This window comes from Anastrepha ludens, chromosome 6 (assembly GCF_028408465.1).
Source record: "Anastrepha ludens isolate Willacy chromosome 6, idAnaLude1.1, whole genome shotgun sequence".
Classification (NCBI taxonomy): domain Eukaryota; kingdom Metazoa; phylum Arthropoda; class Insecta; order Diptera; family Tephritidae; genus Anastrepha; species Anastrepha ludens.
In genome coordinates this window covers 15,019,888-15,046,689 of record NC_071502.1, presented here as the reverse complement: position 1 = coordinate 15,046,689, position 26,802 = coordinate 15,019,888, and the positions used below count along the sequence as shown (strand labels likewise).

Sequence of the window (26,802 nt, the reverse complement as noted above, 5' to 3'; positions counted from 1 at the left end):
TCCGTGAGCGCCACACCACACCACACCCCGATATCCAGACAAACAGTAGCTTTCCAGTTCCTACTTAGTGACGATTAGCCAACGATGATCAACAACAGCAGCAAAAACAACAGCAACTGTTGCATGTAAAATGTAAAAATAACAAAAGCGATAAAGACAACAGCAAACAACAACAGCAGCAGCAGCGGCAGCGCCAGCAAAAATAATTTAAAAAACAGCAACTATTTATTACAATAACCTATCTTACTTCTATTTTTTATGCTCTTTTAATTACTTATTTTGTCAGAGGGCTTCGTATGCGATTAGGGCACAAGAAAAGCAACAACAACAAAAACCAATGCCAGTGCCACTGTCATTCCAGTTACATTTTCGCTGCGTTTCTTGTTGTTTTCCCTAGCATTTGAGGCTACCGCCGTTTACAACAGTTCGTGTTGTTGCTACTTTCGGCTCTTACACTCGTTGGCGCTTGATTTCTGTTGTCGTTGTTGTTGTCGCTTAATATTGCTTTTGCTGTTTGCTGCTTGCTGCTAGCGGTCGTGTCGTCTTGGGCTTTGCAATTTTCGTCGCTGTGTAGTATTTGTTTAGACGTTAAAGTGTACAGAGCGCAATAAGCTTTGCGGATCAACAGGTGGTGTTAGTTCATTAAATCCTCCAGCACCGGCCATATTATTTCAAATTAGTAATTAGTTTGTGTTCGCGCAAAAGATTTTGCCCTACGTGCATTTTTGAAGCCAACATTAAGCCCACAATCGGCGCAAAGGTATAGAAAAAAAATCCATTTTGCTTAAATTTTTAATTAATTTGTGTGAAGTGTCTAAAGTATTTAGTAAATATTTAAAGCGTTTTTGGTGCGTGTGCAACTGGGGTGTGTAGCGATTGTGTGGAATTTAAGTGGAAACTGTTTTGCCTTCAAATAATTTTTACATGAAAATGCGAAAATTGAAAAAAAATACTATGAAAAAATATTTGAAAGTTCTTTTTCAAATAAACAAAAAGGATATTTGAGTAACTTTTTTTAATAAAAATAAATAAAAAAAGTGCTAAGAAAAATTATAATTTTTTTGAGTTCTTCAAATAAAGAAATATAATATTGGTGTAACTTTTAAATAAAAATAAAAAATTAAAAAAATATAAACAAGAAAATATTTGGGCGGTCTTTTTTAAATAAACAAATATAATATTTAGGTAACTTTTTGGAACCAAAAATAAATTTAAAAAATTGGGTACACTATTTAAAATAAAATTAATTAAAAATATTAAGAAAAAATATTTGGGTGTTCTTTTTCAAATAAACAAATAGAATATTTGGGTATGATTTTAAAAATAAAAAAATACTAAGAAAAAATATTTGGATATTATTTTTTAAATAAATAAATAAAATATTTGGGTATAATTTTTAAAATATTTCGCCAATTAAAAATATGTAAAGATAATAAAAATATATTAATATGAAAATACTTTTAAATGATTTTTCAAAATATTTTAATGTAAAAAAAAATGGTAAAAAACCAAAATTTCGGTATCTTTTTTCTAATATAAAATAAATAAAAAAAAGTTCTAAGCGAAAATAATTGGATATTCCATTTTAAATAAACAAATAAAATATTCGGGTATGATTTTTAAAAACATTCGTCAATTAAAAAAATATAATCATCATAAAAATATTTTAAAATAAACATTTTATATGATTTTTAGAAATTTTATCAAGTAAAAAAAGGTAAAAAACAAATGTTTGGGTGCGCTTTTTTTAATTTAAAATATAAAAAATTTGAATGGTTTTTTAATATGATTTTTCAAAAAATTTTATAACGTAAAAAAATGGTAAAAAACCATAATTTGGGTACCTTTTTTTAATATAAAGTAAATAAAAAAATATTTAAAGAAAATATTTCAGTGATCTTTTTCAAATAAAAAAATTTAATATTTGAGTAACTTTTTTTTATAAAAATAAATAAAAAAGTGCTAAGAAAAATTTTGTTTTGTGTTCTTCTTCAAGCAAACAAATAGAATATTTGGGTATGCTTTTTAAAAAATTTCGTCAATTAATAAAATATAATGATAATAAAAATAATTTAAAATAAAAATACTTTTATATGATTTTTCAAAAAATTGTATCACGTAAGAAAAAGTAAAAAACAAATATTTGGGTGCGGTTTTTTTTATCAAAAATATAAAAAAATTTAAAGGATTTTTTATATGATTTTTAAATCGTAAAAAAATTGGTAAAACCCCTTTTTGTTTAAATTTTTAATTAAAAAACGCCTTTTTTAATTAAAAATATAAAATATTTAGATATGATTTTTGAAACATTTGATCAAATGAATGCCCGTTTTTACCAATCAATTCTAAAATTTATTAGGCTACTAAAATTTGAAGTTGTAAAATTTTAACACGAATTTGTTAAATTTTTAAAGTCTCATAAATTTAATATTCATTGGTGAAACCAGGCATTAATTTGATAAAATACGTCAAAAATTATATGCAAATAATTTTTATTTTTAATAAAAAAAGCGCACCCCAATTTTGTTTTTTACCAATTTTTTTTTGCACTAAAATATTTTGAAGAAAATAAAAAATATTGATACGATATTTATTTATTTTTTTTTTTTTTATTTTTTTTTTTTATTTTATTTTTTTTTTTTTTTATTTGTTTATATACATATATTTTTTTTATTTTTTTTTTATTTTATTTATTTTTTTTTAAATTTCTTATTTTTTTAATTTTGTTTATATTTAAAAAATTTTTTTTTTAATTTTTTTTATTTTTTTATTTTTGTTTATATTTTTAAAATTTTTTTTTTAATTTTTTCTTATTTTTCGCATTAAATGTTTTTGATTTCTTTTTTTTTGCACTAAAATATTTGGAACGAAATAAAAAATGTTGATGCGAATATTATTTTTTTTATTTTTTTATAGTTTTTTTTATTTTTTTTTACTTTTTCATTTTTTTATATTTTTTGTTGTTGTATTGGTTTTTTATTTTTTTATCTTTTAATTTTTTCCCCCTTTTAATTTTTTTAAATTTTTTTTTATATATTTTTTTTTATATATTTTTTTTTTATATATTTTTTTTTATATATTTTTTTATTGTTTTCTTATTTTTTATATTTTTTTATCAATTTTTTTTTTGTGCATTAAATGTGGGTTTTCAAATGAAAAGGACGCACTAAATTTGCTTTCGTTTACTAAAGAAACTAACATTGAATTTTACCATTCCCTTACACACCAGTGATCACACAGATGGTGGAGTACCCTGGCGTTTTGTGGACTTTTACCTCGCCATTTTAATAAAAGTAAAAAAATATGGTTCGTCAAATATTTTATCATGTAAAAAGTTAAAAATACTTCAAATATTATTTCAAGTAAAAAATAACAAAATTATTTGGGTTCGATTTTTCAAATATTTTATAAAAAACTTAAAAAATTATTTTATCAAATACAAAATTAAAAAAAGAATACTTCTAATATTAAATCAAATAAAAAATAGTAGAAATACTTTGCTGCCATTTTTCACATATTTTATAAAAAATATTAAAGAATGGTTTTTCAAATATTTTATTAAATAAAAAATAAAAAAATAACAACAATATTTGAGTGCGACTTCTCACATATTTTATAAAAAAATATTTAACAAAAATATGGTTTTTCAAACTCTTTGTCAAATAAAATATAAAAAATAATAAAAATTCTTCGGCTCGATTTTTTGCATATTTTATAAAAATATAAAAATAAAATACTTGGAAAAGATTATTGAATTATTTTCTCAAATAAAAAATAAGTTATTAACGAAATATTTTAACAAATCCAAAAAAAAAACAAAAATTAATAATTATTGTATATGAATACATTTTATCAAATTCTCAAGAAAATATAATATTTTATAAAACTCAAAATGACAAGAATTATTTAGATATAAATTTTCAAATTTTTCATCAAACAAAAAAGTGTCTCACCGAAGGACCTAACAGCCAGTGTGCTAATTAAGTTAGGTTGTTATATTGTACATATATATCCACTATAAATAATAATAACAATAATAAAAAGTCTTTGGTCATGATTTCCCGCAAATTTCATGAAGTTAAAAGTAAAAAACCTTGCGTCTATTTTTTGCTGTTGCGTTTTCTAATTTTACTATCTACTTACATACATATGCACATAATATAGAATAATATATGTATGTTTGCTTATATGTATGTATGTATTTGTCTCCTTGCGTATGTACGTCGAAATAACAGTTAATCGAACAACAGTTTTTAATTGCACTACAAGTTTTCATTTTCAACGCGAAGTGACTTCTTCATTTTTTCTTATTTCAAAGCGAGTATTCTTTGGAATTTCCAAATATGAGCTGTTTGTGTACTTCGTTCCGTTGTGCTAAATTGGCAATGCATGGCACATTTCTCTTATTAAATGTATATATGTATGTATGTGCTTATGTTTGTGACAAATATCGGCAACTGATTAGCCGGAGTGAATTAAATTTATGCTGGAAAAGGTTTCTTGAGTATTTTATAGGCATTAATCTTGTTTGAAGCTGATAAAAAAGCAGTGCTCTGGAATGCTGTGATATTTTATTTTATTTTTGAAAGTTGCTTTAAGTTTTTTTAAGCATTAAGCGAAAAGAATTCACTTTAATAAAATCTGTGTATAATTTCGCGCGCGTATTTGGAAATATATAGAAAAATAAACAGTTTATTAATAGCAGCGATTAATGCCCAGAGAGGGAGAAAGGTTAGGTTAGGTTAGGTTTTTGTGGCAGTCGGTGCGCTGTGGTAGCACTGTGTAACACGGGAACCTGAATGTTTATTTATCATTGGAACCAATTAGGAGCTCTTATGAAACCGGGTAGTTCCATAAGAGGGTCAAAAAGGTGTTTTCCTAACAACTTTGCTCTACTCGTAACTGAGACTGGGCAATTACAGAGGAAATGTTCTCTGATTCTTTCTCTTCCTCGTCTCTACAACTTCTGCAGCGTTCATGCGAAAATACTTCTAGCCTAGAAGAGAGCCTACCTATCAGCCATTGACCGGTGACACTAGATGTTCTCTCTTGAGACGTTGAGCAATTCTCCGAATCTCTTCTTATCTGTTTGTGGCCAAATTAGCCTTGTTGTAACACAAATATTTTCTTCTCTCCGTGATCTATTGGCCGCCTGGAAAATATTATTTTTTATCCTTGATTTGAAACTTGCCATAGGCATTCCAATATTTCCTCTGTTTTACAGCAGTGGAAGATTAGTACCCTTTCTAGCTAGCATTTTGTTGTTGTAGCAGTAATACAAGTCCTGTCAGTGTAGTGTATATCACCGGTCATCTTCGTCTAATTCATCTAAAGGTAGGGCCAGAAAACATGCTATTTCGACAGGTTGGGTCCAGAGGGAGAAGGGTGTTAGATGAGTGGGTTTTGAGTGGGTTTTGAGTGCCATGTGAAAAGGTGGTTAGTGTCGTGCGGGGTGCCTTCACATGCAGGACATGTGTTTGGTATGTCGGGGTCAATTCAGAATAAGTAGGAGTTTAACCTGCTACAATATCCAGAACTTAATTGTACCAATGTTACGCGGGTCTCACGGTGAAGCTGGAGCTCTTCATGTGCTGTACGACTCCGATTACGTCATTAGGTGGTCAGAAGCTTATGAAGGTGGTGATGGTCTGCTGATGAAGGTCGTTTATTGTCTGTCTAAACACTGTCTAGTCCAGTAGATGTCCGTTCGTTTGGTCCTGGATCTCGTCGGCGTAATTGAGGAGGTGTCTCCTGACGTGCCTGGGAGGCGGCTCTGGCTCAAGCAGGAGTCTGCAGGGGTGAAACATGCGGTAGTACCCTAACAGGAACTGCTTGCTGAGCAGTATATAGTGCTCCTTTACGGGGAGCATCTATGCCTCGTTGTGTAGGTGTTGAAGAGAGGAGGCAACCCGTCGCTGTCCGAATAGCAGTGTTTTGGCAAGTCTAGAGCTTTATCCACGACCAGACAGGCGCAGCATAGTTTAGAATCGGCCGGCCAATTGCCTTAAATGTCGATAGCAACAATTCTTTGTCTTTGTCGCAAGTGCTGCCGGCAGGCGATTTGAGGACCTTGCTGCGACTTTGGATTTTAGTAGCAATTGAGGTTGTGTGCGCAGAGAAGGAAAGCAAACTGTCGAAGGTTACATCCACAATTTTTGGATTATTAGCAGTTGGAATTGGTATGTTATCCACTTTTACCTTCAGTTGCAGTTTGACCTCCTTTGTCCAGGTGGTAAAGAGGGTCGCGGTGGACTTTGTGGAGAAAAATTGGAGATTCCTCGCAATGGAAAAGCGAGAAAGATCGGGGAGGTAGACGTTCACTTTGACGCAAGTCGTGAGCATATGAGACCAGGGAGACTCCCTCTGGTGGTTGGGGGAGCTTCGATAGATAGAGGTTGAACAGCAAGGGTGAAAGGGCAGTCCTCTCGCAGGGACGGTATTGGTTAAGCCCGCGGTTTATCTGGGCGTTTACGACGGTGAGTGCTGTGCACTCGAAGGAAACCATGCTGATGTGGGGCTGGGGCCAGGTGTTTTGATGGGAGTAGGAGGACTTCAAGTGCCTTCACTCCTGGGGAACGGAGAGTTATCGGTGGATAATACTCCCCTTGGTTGGCGGGTCTCCCATGTTTCAGTAGCGGGACCACTCTCCCTGTTTTCCACTTGTCAGGGATAATGAGAGTGGCCAAGGACAGATTGAAAACCTTTGTGAGCAATCCTATTCCCAAAGTACTCGGGTGCTTCAGCATAAGTATTCTTAGTCTATCAGGGCCACTAGCTTTAGATGATTTGGTTTTGGTCGGATAAGGGTCTTGCGCATAGTTAGCTTTGTATGTAGCTTTAGACAAGAGCCGGGAGGTTCGAACAAGTTCAGGTGGGCATTAAAACGTTTTGTTGGCGGCGTTGATGCGACCCTGACTGCAGAAGTTTCATCACCGCTACATGCGAACAGAACTCCCAAATACTTAAAATGCTGCACTGCTTCAAGAGAATAAGATCCCACATGAAAATTTTGCACCTAAGTAGTGCACCTCGACTTCAGCAAATACCCGTTCAGCAGCCGACCCAAAACTATGTAAATATTGAAAAGTTAATCCGTATTTCCAGGCAGAGTGTATTGGTGAATATACAGTTAAAATTTCAAATCAATTGGTTAAGATTTATTCGAGCTCTGAGTTTCGAGAAAAACTCCTGTAAAGTTTTCGTATGATACTCATCGGAAAGAGAGGAGCTGCGCCAAAATTAAAACTAGAAATATTTAACAATTTTTCACACTATATTCCTTTGAGTATTACAGTTATAACTTATTCGGATATATTCTAGGCAAAAAATCGGACCGATAGCATCAATGCAGACCAATAACAGAGAATGTTAATGTAATGAAAAGGCGCAAATGTTATTGATAACATGGACATGTTCGTGCATTAACATTCTCTGCTAAAAGCTTTGGTTGTCTGAAACCCTTTACGTTTCCCAATAAGACTCACTCCGCTTGTAAATTAAAAAACCATAGGGCTCCATTTTTTATAAGATAAGTCAAATTATCTATAAACTATTAATATGATCCTTATATGACTTCAATAATCTTAAAAAAATAAAAAATAAAAATAAACAAAAAAAAAACAACATGCGCAAAAGATTGGTCGCTTCTTTACTAGTTTTTTCTGTTGTGAAATCGGAAACAAGAATTTCCCTTTTATTATTTTATTTATTATCTCATGCCAATACACCATTTAAATTTTTTAACTCCGCACAATAAAATTCTGTATTTGTATGCTTTTTTTGAAGCGATAATTCTTAACATATTTGCAATGCTTTAGCGGTTGTGACGTCAAATCTACGTCTGCCGTTGTACAAATTGGATTTTTATTGGCAAACTGGTGCTGTTTAAATATACTTGTACAAATGTAGGTACATACAAATCTGGAGCAGCTTATCTGCGAATTTCGCGTGATTATTACGCCTTTTATCGAAGAGAAGAATTTAGGTGTGGAGGCAAGAAAAAGGGATTGGATTTGTTGATAATTTTACAGTAATGTTGTTGGTTTTATATTTGTTAATAATTGTAGGGTAATGCTCTGCAGTTTTAGTTTTGGAATTTTTATTAGTTTTACTAATTTGGGCTCTCACAATCCGGTGGTCGTTCTCAAATAGCGGCGTGTCTAAGAAAAGCCTCGAAATAATAAAGGCAACCAACTATCGAAGACGCACCGCACAAGTAGGAGGACGAGCTCGACCAAACACCCAAAAAGGGTGTACGCGCCAATTGCACATATAAAGGGTGGTTAAGTTTCAAGGGCCGGTGTTGATTTTGAGTAAAATACAATTTTTTTAGGAAATTATTATCATTTATCTTTATTATGATAATATTGGTATGGCTCAATTCCGCATGGAACAAAAGGTCGGCCATATGGCTGCCACGGCCTCGGCGGCACACCTCCATCCAATGGTCCAAATTTTCAATGACGCTGAGGCATAATTGAGGTTCTATGCCGTTAATGTGCCGAATTATCTCATCCTTTAGCTCTTGAATTGTTGCTGGCTTATCGACGTACACCTTTTCTTTCAAATAACCCCAATGGAAGAAGTCCAACGGTGTCGTTGACGTTTAGGAGTGGTTCACATTCAACATCGGCCCTTGAAATTTAACCACTATTGATTTCTCAAGGAGAGAACGACGTGCATATCCACTTTATCTTAAATTACTATATATTTTTTTATTTAAATTTTTTCATATACAATTTTTTTCTTATACATTTTTTTTATTAAAATTTGTTTTTAATTAATTTTTTTTTTAATTTTTTTTAATTAAATTTTTTTTTTTTTTTTTTTTTTTTAATCTATTGTCTTTGGCACTTTCCATTGCTTTCGCTCACTCTTCGTCTTCCTTTTGTTTGTTTATTTGAGGCGATGATGCCAAAGCGAATTCGAAAGGCGTAAGTCTTGTATTCAAGGCGTATCTGTAGAAGCTGATATCGGTAGAACAGCTGACTAATTCGCCTTGGGCATTTATGTCAAAAATGTGTGCTTTGCTTACATATTTCGTTGTTTACATTGTTTTATACAAAGTAGAAACAAACAAAAATCAGTGAGGTATTATTTTGGGTAAAGACTTCATTTAAGTAAAAAAAATGGTCAAAAGTCCTTTATACGCGAAAAGAATGGAAGGCAGAATGGGTAATTTTTTTTAAGTTGCTGTAAGCAGTGCTTGTTGCATGAAATTTTCAGAAAACGAGAGGATATGGCCTTCAGGCCTTCAAATATTATAACCTGTGGGGTAAGGCAAGCATTAGTTTTTCGACGCTATTCCATATCCTTTACCGTTGCAAGTTACAGGATCAAACATTTTATTCTTGCTCATCGCTCAGATGCATTTTACAGATCTAGAAGTGAAAACACTCTGAGCTGGTTGTAAAAAAAAATGGCCACAGCTGGGATCAGCTGATTCTAAAACGCCCTTTTATGTGACAAAGTTGCATAAAAAAGGGTAATTTCATAGAAAATCGTAAAAAGAGGTATAAACACCGATGTATTTCTCAATAAAAAACCATTATAATAGCTAAGAAATATATTAAAAATATTTGCTATTGTAAGTTTTTCTAGTCAATGACTTTATTTTTAATTTTTTTGTATTATTTTTAATGTTACCATAAAACTTCTAATTATGCTCAAGCAAAAATACCAAGCACTCTCGCCATCACACACTTGACAGCCTGTCAAACTCACACCAAGGATTCCTGTCAAAAAATAGGAAGAAAAAGAGTGTTTTTTACTTGTATTTTTTTTACAATGACCCGAAGTAAATAACAAATCCGGAAACTGTTTTACTAATACATTTTTTCTTAATTACAAATTTTTTTAAATTAAAATTTTTTTTTATTTATGTACAAATTTTTTTGATGATATTTTTTTAAATTAAATTTTTTGATTTTATTTTTCTTTCTAAAAATTTTATGTATTTAATTTTTTTTCTTTATTTTGCATTTCTAAAAATTCTATATATTTAATTTTTTTATTCAAATTTTTTTTTAATAATTTTTTTAAATTAATTTTGTTTGTTTTATTTTTCATTTCTAAAATTTCTATGCATTTAAATTTCTTTCTTTAATTTTCATTTCTAAAAATTCTATGTCTTTAAATTTTTTTGTTTAATTTTCATTTCTAAAAATTCTGTAGATTTAATTTTTTTTATGAAAATTTTTTTTTATGATAATTTTTTTTAATTGAATTTTTTTGTTTTATTTTTCATTTCTAAAAATTCTATATATTTAATTTTTTTTATTAAAATTTTTTTAATGATAATTTTTTTGAATTAAATTTTTTTGTTTTATTTTTCATTTCTAAAAATTCTATGTATTTCAATTTTTTTCTTTATTTTTCATTTCTAAAAATTCTATGCATTTAAATTTTTTTCTTTATTTTTCATTTCTAAAAGTTCTATATATTAAATTTTTTTATATATGTACTTTAAATTTTTTATTTTTTGTATTTTTATTTTTTTTTTAATTTTTTTTTTGTTATTTTTTTATTTTTATATATGTTTTGTTTTTTAATTGTATTTAAAACTTTTCAATCGAATCCGAAAACAACTAAGAATTGTGAATTGTATTAGGAATTTTTCAACGAAACCTACAAAAAATTTTGGTTTGATGTTTATTTTGTTAAAATTAACTGCACTGAAATTCAGTTAATCATAGTTGTTAAGTAGATTTAAATAATAAATCCGGAAAAAGTTTTACTACTAATAATACTAATTTACTTCAAACACTTTTAACTATACTCTCGAAAGACTTTATTTACATTTCTTTGTTATTAGTTTCTTTTTTTCAACCAATTCGCCTTGGAAATAATCATTTTGACAATTGAGCCCAAAAAGTAAACATAAAATACATGCAACTTTTTGTTTTTGTACTGCTTCTATCACCTTCAATAGATTCGCCTTGCTGGTATTCATTCTTAGTTTCCTTTGATATTCATTTTATGATAATTTATTTACTTTTAAAATAATTTGGATAAAAAAGTGGCAACTTCGTAGGAATAATTTGAGTGATAACCATTCTGTAGGTACATTTAGAAAACAAGGCGAATTGAGAATCTAAAGTGGCGTCATTAAAAAGCAGTTACTTTATTTTCCCGATTTTGACAAGTCGGTCGTCAGCTCCCTCCGCAATACAAAACAAGCGAACAGAGGAAACAAAAGTAGGAGAAATTATGTAGATTTTTATGAAAATTCAGTGAATGGCTCTCAGCAATATTGTGATTTGTGAGATTTAAACTAATGAAATCGAAGTGCCGGGTGTTAAATGTGAAAGCACAAAGGAACATAACGCTTCTAAATGCAGTTTGCTTGCGGTTTTTTGCAGAAGACGCCGTGGCTATAAAGTGGTTTCCATTGTTTTTGCCTACTCTTCTTCTTCACACATAAGTAATTCCCCTTCCTTTTGTTTATTTGTTCATGGGTTCTTCCGTCACGTCACGACGAAATCTGTTTTTCTATCATTCTTGTTTAGGCAGAAGTTGAAAACATTTGGATGCTCCTAATTTTTTAACCGCACACTGTACATCTCTATTCTCTATTCATGCATGGATTTATATTTAAATTTAGATTTATTATGAAAACATCATTGCTGGGACACGTTTATCCATTGTTTGTTATTGTTGTTAGGTGCCACTAGGTGTAAAAGTGTTAATGAGAACTCAATGAGAACAAATAAGTCTCACAGGCACTTACTAATTTGCCCGTAAGTGTGCAAGTTCAAAGCATCGAATTCCAGTAAAAGGCTGCGGCTTTTAAGTTGAATTTTTGTGTATGCGTCTGTTTGTGTGTATTTCATGTGGTCTCGTTCCTTGGACTATTTTTAATGGTAAATTTAATAAATGCAAGCAATAACTTTGATAGCTTTGATGTCGCAAATATAAAAATATTTATTTATATGTATTTATTTCTGAAAATGCAATGAACTCAGAGAGACCGCTAAGCCATATGGAATTTTTCTTTTTGCCGTCAAAAGTCATAAATGTTGCCGTTTTATAGCCTCAAAGGACAAACATTGTGGTGAAAGCAGAGGATGACCTCACGGTTTGCCACATTAAAAAAATTTATGAATTTATTTGTGAAAGAGTACAAAATGAATTTTAATAACAGTCCAATGGGGCATTTAATAGTCTCATTGCATGTGAATGTGAATGGTGCAGCTAATATTTTACAATTACAACTACAATGTATGAGTATCCACTCGCTTCAAAAGTAATTGGTTCGTATGCCTTTTAAAAATCTAAAGCACGGAAACATACATATAAGGTGGGTTTCATAATCATAAGACACCAAAAAATTTTTCAAAGTATTTTAATTTATAGATTTCTGAGGAAAATAAAATTTTTATATTATAAATATATCATTTAAAGTAACAAAAGTTATCTGCTTCCTTACAGAATTAATTTTTTTAAAACATAAAGACAATTTTTAGCAAAAACGTATTTCCAGGCGTTTCAAAATGATAACACTAGTCTACAAGGAAAAGTATCCGAAATAATTTAAACTAATATCTGCTTCTCTGTCCATGCAAAATTCGGATTGATAACTAAAATTAATTTATTAGTTTGAGTTTTCGAGATATCCTAACCTAAAAGTGCAAAAAACCCCATTTTTGCCCATATTTGAGGTTATGTAGCCTTGCAGATGTTTTCTTTCACCAAAATTAAAGGATGGCATCTTTAAATACAATCCTTTTTTCAAATGGCGTTTTGTTTGCTCAAATATCATTTTTTTTCGCAGAGATATCGCATTTTGAAATTTTCATGTTTCGAAATTTTCCTACACCTGAAAATCGATTAAGATATATTAACATTGACATGATATATTCGATTACTAATTTTCTTGAATTGAGTCTTATTTTTCTTAAAATTTTGTCTCACACCATAAGTGTGCTGACTCACCACATCCCTACACTATCTAACCCTTCGGTACCGAGTCACACACAGCCCTAACCCCTAGAAACCACCCCTATCATACCGCGAGCAGGCTAACCCACATAACCGCAAGCAGGCTTTCCCACAAACTCCAAATTTACATACTATTAATCCATATATTTCAGGCCCTCAAACCCAAGAAAATTAGTAAGCGACTATATCATGTCTATGTTATCTTAATCGATTTTCAGGTGTAGGAAAATTTCGAAACATGAAAATTTCAAAATGCGATATCTCTGCGAAAAAAAATGATATTTGAGTAAACAAAACGCCATTTGAAAAAAGAAGGATTGTATTTAAAGATGCCATCCTTTAATTTTGGTGAAAGAAAACATCTGCAAGGCTACATAACCTCAAATATGGGCAAAAATGGGGTTTTTTGCACTTTTAGGTTAGGATATCTCGAAAACTCAAACTAATAGAGCAATTCTGAGGCCAGATTTGGATTCAGCGCATCATAAACCTTCGGAAATATATAGTCTGGTTTCTGGGTCTGAATGTTGGTTAAATTTTGTCGGCCTGTGTAATTAAAGTGATCATTTAACAAAAGTCAACTTTTTTCGATTTTTTTTTTCTGTCATCTAGAATATTTTAGTATTCTATGGAAGCACCATTTGCTTTAGCGACACAAAATAACCCTTTTTCCCATTCTGCCTTAATTGCCGCTTTAAGCTCGTGTTGGTGTTGTCAAATTGGCGATTGTTGGCGTAAACTCTTCTGACTGGTATATTAGTCAAATGTTTTCTATTGGGTTTAGATCCGGAGAACACGCTGGCCAGTCCGTAGTTTCTATGGAATAATCGGTCAAATACTGCCTTGTTTCCCTGCTTACTTGGATTCGGGCGTTGTCTTGCTGAAAAACGAAGGGCACTTCACGATTATCCTGATTAAAGGGAAGGAAACTATTTTTCAAAACGTTTTTGTAGTCCCCACCATTCATTCGCGATGATGTCAACTGTATATCAAGAGTTGCTTTCGATGTAAATGCACCCAACCATAACAGAACCTCCAGCGTAGTTGCGCCTGTAAAATAAGAGGGGGCTCTTGCGCAAATCTCTCCAATAATTTAAAAAAAACAATCGGGTCCATCAAGGTACCATTTTTTCATCCGAAAATATAACATTTTTTACAAAATAATATAAAATCGGGCAACATTAAAAATATTCCAAATAACTTGCTGTGTCCCAGTTGGTGTGTAAGAGTTTTTCGGCAAATCGAAGACGCATCGGCTTGTGTCGTGACAAAAGATGGGCTCCTTCTCTTATTTTTGATAATTTTAAATGATTGCATCTCTGTAATGTGCGCCAAACTGTTGTTTTTGAGACCCTATTTTGAACAACAGCGGCCAAGTTGGCACAAGACTTAGTCGAGTTAGAAGCTTTTCTTATGATTACTCCCTGTTCTTGACTCGATACTGATAATTTTCTTCCAACGGGCTTCAAAATTTTGTAATTCTCAGGACTCCGTAAAAAATTCCGGATAACGCAACGACTTTTTTTTTGCAATTAATTTGTTTGACAAGCCTGAATCCTTGTAGGCCAAAATTTTTCCACGTTCCTCTCTTGATAATATTGAACCCCTCGGCATTTTAGGTTCAATTGAATAAACTTATAATTAAAGTCATCCAAAACATTCCATCTCTTCAGAAGCTTATTTCCGACTAGTGTCTTAGCATTAGGAAACGTCGAAAAGACTAGCAAAAGTGCAGCTTCTTGGAAAAAGAGTGAGCTTTCGCACTAGAAACAATTGATGGAAGTCTTAAGTCTATAACTGCTACTCCGGAAAGTAAAAGCGAGCTTATGGTAGATCAAAAATTGTATACCAAAGGTGTCTTTCTTTTCTTTTAATTATTAATATAATTTCTTTTATATATTTGCTAATCTTTGTTGTGTGAAGAAATCCAAAGAAGTAACTAGAAAATTAATTTTCAACGACTTTCAGAACCTCATTGCCTGCAGCATTTTTTTTTATATTTTGGATGGCGCACCATAAGGACAAGTTTGCGTACAGCGAGCCTGTTTTTGCTTGCAGTGGTGACAACAGTGATTTCAGTAGTGCAATAATTTCAGTAGGTACAAAGTGAGAGTTCGGAAGTTTTTCAAATATTCTGATTAAATAGTATAAAATTTGATACAAATATCTTAAAACTCGTTAAAACTTTGCGAATTTTGTGCAAAGTTGAGAGCTTTGATTTATAAGGTTTTTGAATTATATTTTTATAAAAACCTAATGAAGAAAAATTTAGCATGAAAAATATTGCAAATATGGTAAAAAATATAGTGATTTCATTGCGTGTAAATATTTTCGCATTAATCTATTTTTTTTTTTCATCATCTTCAAAAACGTATGCATAATTGAAATCATCGTAAGTCATTGGGGGGTCTCCCAATTCCCGCACCTTCACTAGGTGATCTTGCAATATCAAAACAAAACAAACAAAATTATATTTCTTTCTTTTTTTAATAGAAGTATTTTTTTAATAGTAGTCAAGGCACGTACTCTTCGCTATTTATTGTATCAATGCACATAATTTGCATATGAGGAAAATCACCTTTTGCTACGAGATTCTAGAAACTTAGAGGCATTTCAATGTGCACTGAACATTTATGTGATCAATTAAACGAATATGTAATTTATAGCTACGCAAATGCCAGACTGAAAAGTAATCATTTTCATGACATTTAATGGCTTGTCAAAAACAATGAAGTGAACTGATTTTTTTGTGTACACGAAAAGAAGTCATCCAAAATCAATTAAGTCGTTTTGAATGCTTTAGTGATCAGTCAAGTGGCAATCAATTTCAATAGAAGAATATTTGGTAATTAAATTTCCAAATTCTGAAGTTCAAACATAAAGAGAGAAAAAATTATCAAGCTACGAGCTACATACATAAGTAGAAAAATCACAGCCAATAATACTACTTCAGAGCTGCTTCGAAGTTATTTCAATATCTGCTTCATGACAAAATTTAAAACTCTTTGCAAATCTTTTACTTTAAACGATCAATTCTTGATTAACGGCTTTAATGATTTGAATGAATATATGTTAAGTTGATAAATGCACAACTGCCTCGATAATCCACTTCGAAAATCGTAATAAATTGTCGCACGAAAATTTTCACCAGTTAATTCCATCTTTTGGGCGAGATGCATTTTTCAACTCATTGAAAAAAGAACAAATAAAGCGCGTAAGTGAAAACGTTATATGTAAGTTTATGCTAAAAAACACCTAAATTTTCGAAAAAAAAGCGACTTACAGGTTACAACACGTAGAGAGGCATAAGAGCACAATATAAAAGGCAACCCTCGTTTTGTTTTAGCATCAGGCTATTACGTCTACCGACATAGTTCAGTCTAGATTTACAGGTCTCGACAGTCCCTGATGTGGTTGGGGGATTGTCTAAGGCCATGAGCGCGGCTTGGCTGTCGCTGCAGACACATATAGATCTGCCTCTCCATCTGTTTTCCATAACAAAGTTCATCGCTTCTGGAACTGCACACACCTCCGCTTGAAATACAGGTGCATGCATTCCCAGAGCAAAGTACAGTTTTGTCCCGCTGGATTCCACGTGGACCCCAGAGCCGGATCCGTGAAAATGCGAAAACAGTATTTGCCGGGCTCATTTTCCGAGTTTGAACACAATTTAGTCTATGGGTGCACCACAGTGTATCTCTTTTCAAGTACGACTCTTGTTGGCGTGGAGTTAAGGGACATGGATAGAATGGATGGATCGAAGTCCATGCCTTCTCTGTTTTCCAGTGCCGTACAGGGGCCGTACCAATTCCCATTGTGAGGCTGAATCACCAGATGTCCTTCAAAGCCTCACCTTGGATGAAAACATCAAGTGGTGGTAGACTAATCAGAGCATCTAATGCCGGGCTCGAAGTAGTCGGAAAATGCGTTGTAGTCTCGATAAGGTCCTCCTGACTCCCACGAGAGGGAATCTACTCACCCCGACCATTGATGCATAGGTGATAATAGGTCTTATCATACCCGTTTAGATCCATAGGACACTACTAGGAGAAAGACCCCACGTTTTCCCAAAGACACCTTTGCACTGCCAGAAAGCTGTCAGAGCTTTTGATGTCACACGTTGACACATCGAGGACTGTCCTGAAAAAGTCGAGATCCTTCATGTACTCCCGGCATAAGAACATATATTCTACGTAGGAGCTATTAAGCATTTCAATGCGCTCAACTTGAGGACTAAGCATTGGAAATGTTTCCCCTGGTTATATTAGTACCACTTGGGCTGAAAAGTCCCGCGCCTAACAAGTAAACACGTTTTGTTTTTTGTTCAAAATTAGCTTTATTCATCAACGTAATTTCCATCAATAACAACGCTATCATTTCAGCGCCCCTCCAACATTTTAATACCACTTTTGTAGAACGATTTATATTCTACCTCAAAATAGGCCTCAGTTTCAGCGATCTGCGTTTTTAGGTCTGCGAACAGCCAGTAATCGATGGGAGCCAAATGTGACCAATACAATAGTCGATTCGAAGTTCAATTCATGTAGTTATGCCATTGTTTTGCTTGATTCATGACCAATACCCCTTAAAATCTTCACTGTTGATGGTATTTTCCTTCTCAAGATAGTCGATGAATATTACACTACGCACATCCCAAACTACCGAGGTCATATCCTTTGCAGCCGATTGTTGTGGTTTCTGGCGCTTTGGACGAGGTTCACCAGTTGCTGTCCACTCAGATGATGGTGGAGTGAGTGATGTTTCATCCATCATGTCATACATCGACGCAAAAAATCCGCTTCATTACGTTTAAACATGGCCCAACACTGCTCAGAATCATTAACAAGTTCTTGTTTTTGGTCAACCGTGAGCCAACGCGGCACTCACTTTGAACAGAACTTTCTCATAGTCAAATCCTCATGCAATATAAATCCAACACATTTTTTGATATCTTTACGATATCAGCCAATTCACGTAACTTCACCTTAGATCATTCAAAACGATTTTGTGGATTTTTTAGTTGTTTTCTGGTGTTAACGCCTCATTTGGATGCTCACTGCGTTGTGCATCAGACCGCGATCGGTGTCTCTACGACCACATTTGAAGTCAGCAAACCATCGTTTTATTGTTCTTTTTGATGAAGCGGAGTCCCCGTAACACTTCTCAAGCCATTGCTGTGAAAAATTAAAGCACGAAATTCTCTTTTTTTTGGGTTTTCGCAAAGATGGCGGGAATAACTTCCACAAATGGCTAGGGGTTTCAACATAGGGAATTGCAAAATTCTACTCCTGCAGCTGAGATTACTGGTGTGTAGAAAAATTCACTTTAAAATGTGATGTTAGCATCTTGAATAAAAGCAATTAATGAAGTGAGGGAGATGTATGAGTTGTGATTGAATGAAATTTTAAATACGGATTCGAAGTCTTTATAGGTGTTAAATGTATGGTATAATGATCTTAATTGATTAAGGAGGTTACAATCATAAGTTTGGTATGTGTAGGGTGTCACCACATCTGCATAGTGGTGTGTTTATAGCTTTAATTTTGTGCAAGTACTCATTATCATAGTTATACCCTACGATGATTCTATTACACAATTTCATGTCTGGACCGTCAATATTGAAACCTTTAAACCACGGTTTTGTTAGTCAGTTTGTCAAAAAGATTGAGTTTATTTTGAGAAAACTCATTAAGCCTGTGAAATCACTCCCTGTAGATGTTCATTTTGATATTTCTGAGTGCTTCATCAACCGCGAAATTGACTACTAATGACAGCCCTGTGTTGACGGCCTCTTTTGGAATAGAGTCAGCTTTTCATTTATTTTTATACCCGGCGTCCAAATAATGTGAACATTTTGAAGCTTGTAATCTAGGATTCTACGACTGAGTAGGGCAGCGCAATAGTTATTTGAGTTATATTTTGCTAAGATCTTGCAAGCGGTTAGACTATCAGAAAAGATTGCAAGGCTTTCTTCATTGTGCCCATGAGCTGTGTCAATAGCCTTCAGGATAGCCCAGAGTTCCCCGAAGGTAGACGAAGTTACAAAGTCTATTCGGAATATGTGTTCTGTCTCTCTAAGCATATCAAAAACGGCACAGCCGATAGCTTCATGACCTAAAGAAGCGAAATTCTCATTGTTTTGAAAATAACAAAAATACAAAAATAGCGTCACTCTTAGCACATGAACTCACGAACTAATGAATAGAATGCCATGGAATTTAAACAGATGTCTTTTCGATGTTAGTACTAACTGAAAAAGAGGTGAATGCCATAAAATTAGTGCCATATATGTGTTAGACCCGGGACTTTTCAGCCCATTACAAGTACCAGTGTTTTGAAATCAATAATGCTTCATAAATTTTACATAAGCAAGCAGTTCGAGATCTCTTATGTAAACTTTGTTGATCAGGACTGGCATGGTTTTCTCTCTACATTTCATTTCAGCAACCAACGCACTTGCTTTCTTGATTACTTTTAGTGATGTGAGTTACTAAGTGTGATAAATATTTTCGAAAATTTTATATTTGGTAGCTAAGCGAAATCATTGAGCCTACGCGCCTGCATTTTCCCCAAAAGGAAAATGTGTTTATGGGTCAGTAAAGTGGGCAACAAATTTTCTTCGTTCCTTTTTCATAGCCCTCAAGAGTTCATATGCCAAAGTATGTGGGAAGATACATACATACATATGTGAATTGTAAATTTGTATGCACGTCTAAGCACAAAGCCATTCTAATTCCTCGCTATTCTCAATTTCTGCTTATCTAATAACAAAATATCATCGAATAGATATCAAGAAGAAAAATTGCATGTAATCGCAAGTAGATGTAATAAAAATTGTAAAAATAAAAGTGGGGTATGTAAATATGTAACACACAGCGTGTAAAAGTACGCTTGCGTAGCTATTCTCTTCATTGTTTTTATTGTTCGCCTAATTGAGCTGCTGAGTTTCGCTTCAAGTAGCAAATATTTATTTATAAACATTTTGTATGCCGCGCTTGCAGTAGTCCGATATCGATCGGTTGATTTGCTGTGAAATGAGCGATTGCTTGTCAAACTGCCAAAGCCTCGAAGCGCGCCACAAATGTCAACTGCGGCTGCGTCTTTTGTCTTTTTTGTTTGTTAATTACTATTTCATAGCTGTTTTTACTTTTATATGCGCATACAGAGGTAGATGTTCATGTGTGTGTGTGTGTGTGTGTGCTTATCTATGCATGAAGGAAAGTAGTTTTCATAACAGATCTTTCATTTGCTGTGCAAATATCACGCGTATCGATGGCATTGTGAACGTATGCGCATGCATATGCGAGGGGACTAACAAAAGTTCGGTAAATTGGATTGAAAAAAAGATGCATTTTTTTATTTGGTAAATAAAAAGTTCGGTAAATTGAATTGAAAAAAATGCATTTTTCTATTTGGTAAATAAAAAGTTTCGATAAATTGAATTGAAAAAAAAGATGTTTTTTTTTATTTCTTATTATTCATATTCTTCATTTTGTATCTTCCCCGCATAATCACCATTTATTTCAGTGCATTTTTTAATCTATGAATCAACTGTTTAAATCAGTCCTCGAACTCGCGTTTTTTGCGGCTTTTTTAGTTTATCGTTAATTGCATTTGTTAATTCTTCTTCATATTATCTGCTAAACTTCGGCCTGACCGGCACCTCCACAAAATCTCCAACGGAAGCCATGGTTAGCAAACGGGTTACTTTAAGGGGGTATTCTAGTGTAGCGGCATGAGTTTCGCCCGGTTTTTGAAGCGCTGTACAATGGAACCAAAAAAGTTTTACTACCCATTTTTTTATCATTTGTTTACTGATTATTAATTATTACATTAAAAACTAACCAAAACAAGAAAAATGTAAATTGACAAAATTATGCGCAGTCAAAGTAGGGGGTCCAAAAAACGAGGGTGTCTTGGCGTGCAGTTAAAAAAAAATTTCTCTGAAAAAAAAAAAAAAATTCTAGATAAAATTTCGTATTAAAAAATAATAGGAATTGTTGAAAAAATATGCAAAAAAAATTTTTCAGAGAAAAAGAAGAGAAATTAGAGAAAATTTTTTTTTTTTGAGATAAATTTGTTTCTCTCTTCTTTTTCTCTGGAATTTTGTTTTTTTTCCTCTAAAAAAATTTTTTTCTAGAGAAATTTTTTTTCTAGAGGCATTTTTTTTCTCTGAATTTTTTTTTTCATATTTTTCTATAAACAAAAATTTTTGTTCTAGAGAAATTTTTTTTCCTCTTCTTTTTCTCTGAAAATTTTTTTTTGCAAAAAAAGAGAAATTAGACAATTTTTTTTTTTTTTGAGAAACATTTTTTTTCTAGAGAATTTTTTTTTCTTCTTATTCTCTGAATTTTTTGTTTTTGCATATTTTTCCTCTAAAAAAAAATTTTTTCTTAGAGAAATTTTTTTTCTCTTATTTTTCTCTAAAAATTTTTTTTTTTTGGAAAAATCTGAAAATTTTTTTTTGCATATATTTTCAACAAATCCAATTTTTTTTAATACTAAATGAAAACTTATAGTTTCGAGCTAAAGTCATTCGATGAAGGAATGTATAAAGAACATCTTCCCCCAATTTGAGGCAAATCGGTCCATTAGAACTCGAAATATCCTTACTGCCAGCTCGAAAAAAGTATTTTTGAGAAAAACGCGTTCTCAGTTTTCAGAAGTGGTCGGATCGGAACCGATGCCATGCCATCCTCTTAATGACACATTCTTAAATGTCTAAACTTTGAAAATATGCAAAAAAAACTTCCATTTTTTTCAAAATTCTACACTAGGTAAAGGGGGTATACGCACAAGCGAGCTTGGTAGGCTGAGAGAGGCTGCAGATGGGCAAAACTGATGTTACCTGTCGTGTCCGACCAACTGTCGCAAAATCTCCTGTCATTAGACAGAAGGCACTATAGGCAACTGGTTGGACTGATGACGGACTACTTTCTATGAGCGAAGCACCTGGAAAATATAGGCATCTCAGACAGTGCACTCTGCCCGGCTTATGAAGAGGAGGATGAAACGGCGTACCACTTTCTGTGCATCTGCCCGGCCTTCGCTCGAATCAGGCTTGAGGTCTTTAGCACTGATGTGTTAAGAAGCGACCTAATGGCTCCTTGAAAGCATAAGATCTACTCAGATTTCTTATTATTATTTATTATTATTATTATTATTTTAATTTTTAGAAATAATCAGAAATTACACGGCGTCAGATCCGGAGAATATGGTGATGGACGAGTTTCTTCAATGCCAGACAGGCCGTTAAAGTTAGTAACCATTTTAGCAGTGCGAGCTGGCGAATAATTATCGTAGTTTAAGAAGTAGTGGCGCAGTTCCTCGGTTTTTTCTACTTTCAAGTAAATTTTTGAATACTTTTGGTAAGCGATTTTCAATTGAAGTTTTCAATTTTATAACATTTGGTAGTTACTGAAGAGACGATCCCGCAACTTCTGTGTAACTGTCTTGCTCTATCCAGAAGTAGATTCGCCATTCGGGGCGGGCATTTCTTTAATGAATTAGGAGATCTCGGCTCTGTCGAAATTAAGGATCTTACGAAATTTTTGAAAAGTACTCATTGGTTTCAGGAGGGATAAGGGTTAGTTCCCCACGCGGCATCACAATGGGCCATGAGCCTAAGTGTGTCCCACAGTGGACTAACGCTTCAACCTAACCTAACTTAACCTACTGACTGAAAAGAATCTAACAGAATAGCAGCAAAAAATTTTGAACTAGTGAAGCAAACCAATAAAACTTTTTTGCACTGGTGAAGCAAACCAAGCAAACTTTTGTTACTGACTTTTGCTGCCTGGTTTTGTTTTTTGCTAGCTTCACAGTACAGACAGCTGTTTGGTTTCCGGGTCATACTTAAAAAACCAAGTTTCGTCACCTGTTACGATCATATCAAAGTTGCTAGACCCTTCGTCCTCAAATTTTCTTAAAAAACATTAAGCAAGCTTCGCTCTAACTGCTTTTAGACTCTTCTTTTAAATTCAAGGAACCCATCGAGCAGATTTCTTTGTGTACTACAAATCATTATGCAATATTCGTGAAACTGCCATAGCATTCAAGCCCAATTCATTATAGGTACATATATTATTTCATGTGCCGTGTGTGGATCTTCGCCAATTTTTCGCTTCAACAGGGCCACATTTATCTCGTCGCTCGACGATTTTGGCCATCCTTGCCGGCGAAGAAGGCTGATCCTTCAGAAAAAAATTGCCTGTGTGGAGTCTTTGATATTACCTACAAATAGTCGTAGGGAATGGAGTATCCATTTTATATGCAGTTTGGAACTCATTGGAAATTTCCGGAGTTAACGTCGAAAGCCGAAAAGTATTGAGTAACGAATTCCTGCTTCGTCGCTAGCGGTATTTCTGCTGAGATTAATTTACGTGTTCTCGTCTCCATTCCGACCGATTTTTCTGAAATTTTAAATGAAACAGCATAAGACTATAACAGAACTAATGGCATTTTAATATTTTTCAAACAAATACCATCGACTTAAGGAACTTTTGTTAGTCGCCGCGTATGTAGATACGGTATGTTTGTGTGTATGCAGATGCATACCAGCTATGAAATTGATTAACCTATTCGATTGTAGATCGTAAAAAAATTATTTATGAGAGCGAAAAAAATTGAACAGGTATTCCGAACAAACTGACCTTCAATCTGAATCTAATTACAGTTAACATTTTTGCATGTATGTACTCGTACATTCAGTCAAAAAAGTACCGGAAACGCTGAATAAAACACAAAATATTTATTATATGTAAATACGCCACACTAAAAATCTGAACCCCTCTTTGGGTATTAGTTTCGCCAGATTTCAATGAAACATTCGGCGATGAAAGAAATAACTTCGTTTAGTGCAGGAATGAAATATAGGGGGCGTGTCATTTACGATATACAGGTATCCCTTGTATAACGCGGTCTTATACACCGCGGTTTCGATATAACGCGATTTGGAAAAATTAGGTTTCAGTACAACGCGAAATTTAGGCTTATATAACGCGAAGGGGAAAATACATAATTATAAAATCTGGTAACACTAATTTGCGTACCACATATTTATAATATGTAATGTATTTTTATTGTAAACCGGGAATTACCCTTTTTTGCCTTAGATAGATAGAATAGATATTAATCTAGCACCTTATTACGAAATTGAAAAGGAGCTTAAAAAAACCACCCACCAAAAACTGATAACAGATTTTGCAATTATAAAACCAGTAGAAGAACCACAAGGTCCCACAACTAGTTTCTTATCCAATAGCGAAAACTATGTTGAAGCTATTGCTCCCCCAAAACGCCCACGTGCAAAGATCTTTGATGATAGTGAAACAGATAAATTACCATATGAAGTTTGAAGAAAAACAATAAAGTTTTTAATAAACCTTTAATTTGTTCTAGTTTGTTTTTAAATTTTTTAATGTGCACATAATTATTTAAATTTTGTTTTTTGAATTTTGAAATATGTATTATTATTCATATCTTGTGTTTTTAATTGTATAAGAAAGTCTGAACTTTAGTATTGAGTTGAAATATATGGGCATCTGTTATTTTGTATGTATTTTATTAAAAAAAAACCTATTGGAGCATAACCCCCAAATTTATATGAAAACTATGTTTTAGATAACGCGGAATTACATAACGCTCAATTCTTCTGGAACGTAACTATCGCGTTATACGAGGGATACCTGTAGATCTAAATGTTATAACCTATATTTCGTTAAAACCAATTCAGCTGTGGAACTGAAACTTAGCCGAAGTGCATAAATTGTATATACCATAGTTACGATGAAGAATAGTAGGTATATGAGAAGGGCGCGTCACACCTCCCATATAAACTGAAATTTCCAAATCGCTTTTCTTCGGAACCGCAAAAGCTAAGATAATGAAATTTGATACAGTTGCAGAAATTGCAACTACCTGTCTTATGGTCAAAAGTGGTAGAAAAAAGGTCGAAAGCTTCATATAGCCTCTCTCTGAAACCACTTTAACTAAAGTACTGAAATTTCATACAGTTTCATAAATTATGAATGCTGTACTTAAGTCGAAAACCATTAGGTATTGAGGAATGGAATGTGACACCTCTTTCTTCTTCATCTTGATTGACGCGATAACCGCTTATGCGATTTTGACCGAGTTTAACAAAGCGCGCCAGTCGTTTCCATCCTTTGCTAATCGGCGCCAATTGGGCACACCAAGTGATCTTTCCAACGAAGAGGAGGCCTTCGTTTTCCTCTACTACCACCCGCTGGTACCGCATCGAATACTTTCAGAGCCGGAGTGTTTGTATCCATTCGGACGTCATGACCCAGCCAACGTAGCCGCTGGATCTTTATTCGCTGCGCTTTGTCGTCGTAAAGCTCATACAGCGCATCGTTCCATCGCATTCGATACTCGCCGTAACCAACGTGCAAAGGTCCAAAAATCTTCCGCAGAATCTTTTTTTCAAACATTCCAAGGGACGTTTCATCCGATGTTGTCATCATCTACGCTTCTGCGCCAGACGTTAGGACGGGCATGATGAGAGTCTTGTAGAGTGTTAGTTTTGTTCGTCGAGAGAGGACTTTACTACTCATTTGCCTACTGAGTCCAAAGTAGCACTTGTTGGCAAGAGAGATTCTACGTTGGATTTCAAGGCTGACATTTTTATTGGTGTTAATACTGGTTCCTAAATACACGAAGACTTTTACAACCTCGAAATCATAACTGTCAACAATAGCGTGTGTGCCGATACACGAGTGCGCCGACTGTTTGAAGACAGGAGGTACTTCGTTTTGTCCTCGTTCACCACCAAATCCATTCGCTTTGCTTCTCTACCCAGTTTGAAGTAGGCAGAACTAACAGCGCGGTTGTTAAGGCCGATGCTCTCATAAAAAATTGTGCCTGAGCGATTAAGTTATGGGGTTCCCACTATCTCTTCCAGCATCGGGTTGAAGAAGTCGCACGACATCGAGTCACCCTGTCTGAAACCTCGTTTGGTATCAAACGGCTCGGAGAGGTCCTTCCCTATTCTGATAGCGCTTCGAGTATTAGGCAACGTCATCTTGCAAAGCCCCATTAATTTACGGGGATACCAAATTCAGACATTCCGGCATATAGGCAACTTCTTTTTGTACTATCGAATGCAGCTTTGAAATCGATAAAAGGGTCGTGTGTGTCGTTTCTTCTTTCATGGATCTTTTCCAAGACTTGGCGTATTGTGAATTACTGGTCTATTGTGGATTTTCCAAGTCTAAAGGCACACTGATAAAGTCCAATCCTAGAGAGAGATACCTTATAAGCGATATTTAGAAGATTACTACCTACTATTCTTTCGACGAAATTTCTGAGCCGACCCTCTTAAATAGCGACTTTTAGCAAACACTTACTTGACTTTAGCGATCTTAACCTCACTGGGGGCTGTTAATAGTCGAACAGTGCGAGGTGACACATTCACTACATCTCAACTGCTTTTGAATGCATTGAATTATGCATAACCACATGTTTTTGCTAAAGTCAATTCACCACAAGTTTTTCTAAAGGGTGGTTAAGTTTTAGGGGCCGGTGTTAATTTTGATTAAAATAAAAGTTTTTTAGGAAATTATTGTCATTTCTCTTCATTATGATAATAATGGTATGGCTCAATTACGTGTGGAACAAAATATCGGCCAAATGGCCGCCGCGGCCTCAGCGGCACACCTCCAAAGACCACCAAATGCAAATAGTTCCTTATCTAAAGGATGGTTAAGTTTAAGGGGCCGGTGTTGATTTTAAATAAAATACAATTCTTTTGGAAAATTATTATCATATCTCTTTCTTATGATAATATTGGTATGGCTCAATTACGTATGGAACAAAATATTGCCCAAATGGTCGCCGCGGTCT

The 26,802-nt window shown here is 33.6% G+C and overlaps 1 protein-coding gene across 2 annotated transcripts in view; it reads left to right on the top strand.

Annotated features, from left to right (window-relative positions):
* Nucleotides 1–564: 564 nt before the first annotated feature.
* Nucleotides 565–26,802, top strand: part of LOC128866309 (aquaporin AQPAn.G) — a 65,218-nt gene continuing 38,980 nt past the window's right edge. For both annotated transcript variants that reach the window (XM_054106927.1, XM_054106926.1), the window contains exon 1: nucleotides 565–760. The gene's annotated coding sequence lies outside the window, so the exon portion shown is untranslated. The remainder of the gene's footprint in view (nucleotides 761–26,802) is intronic.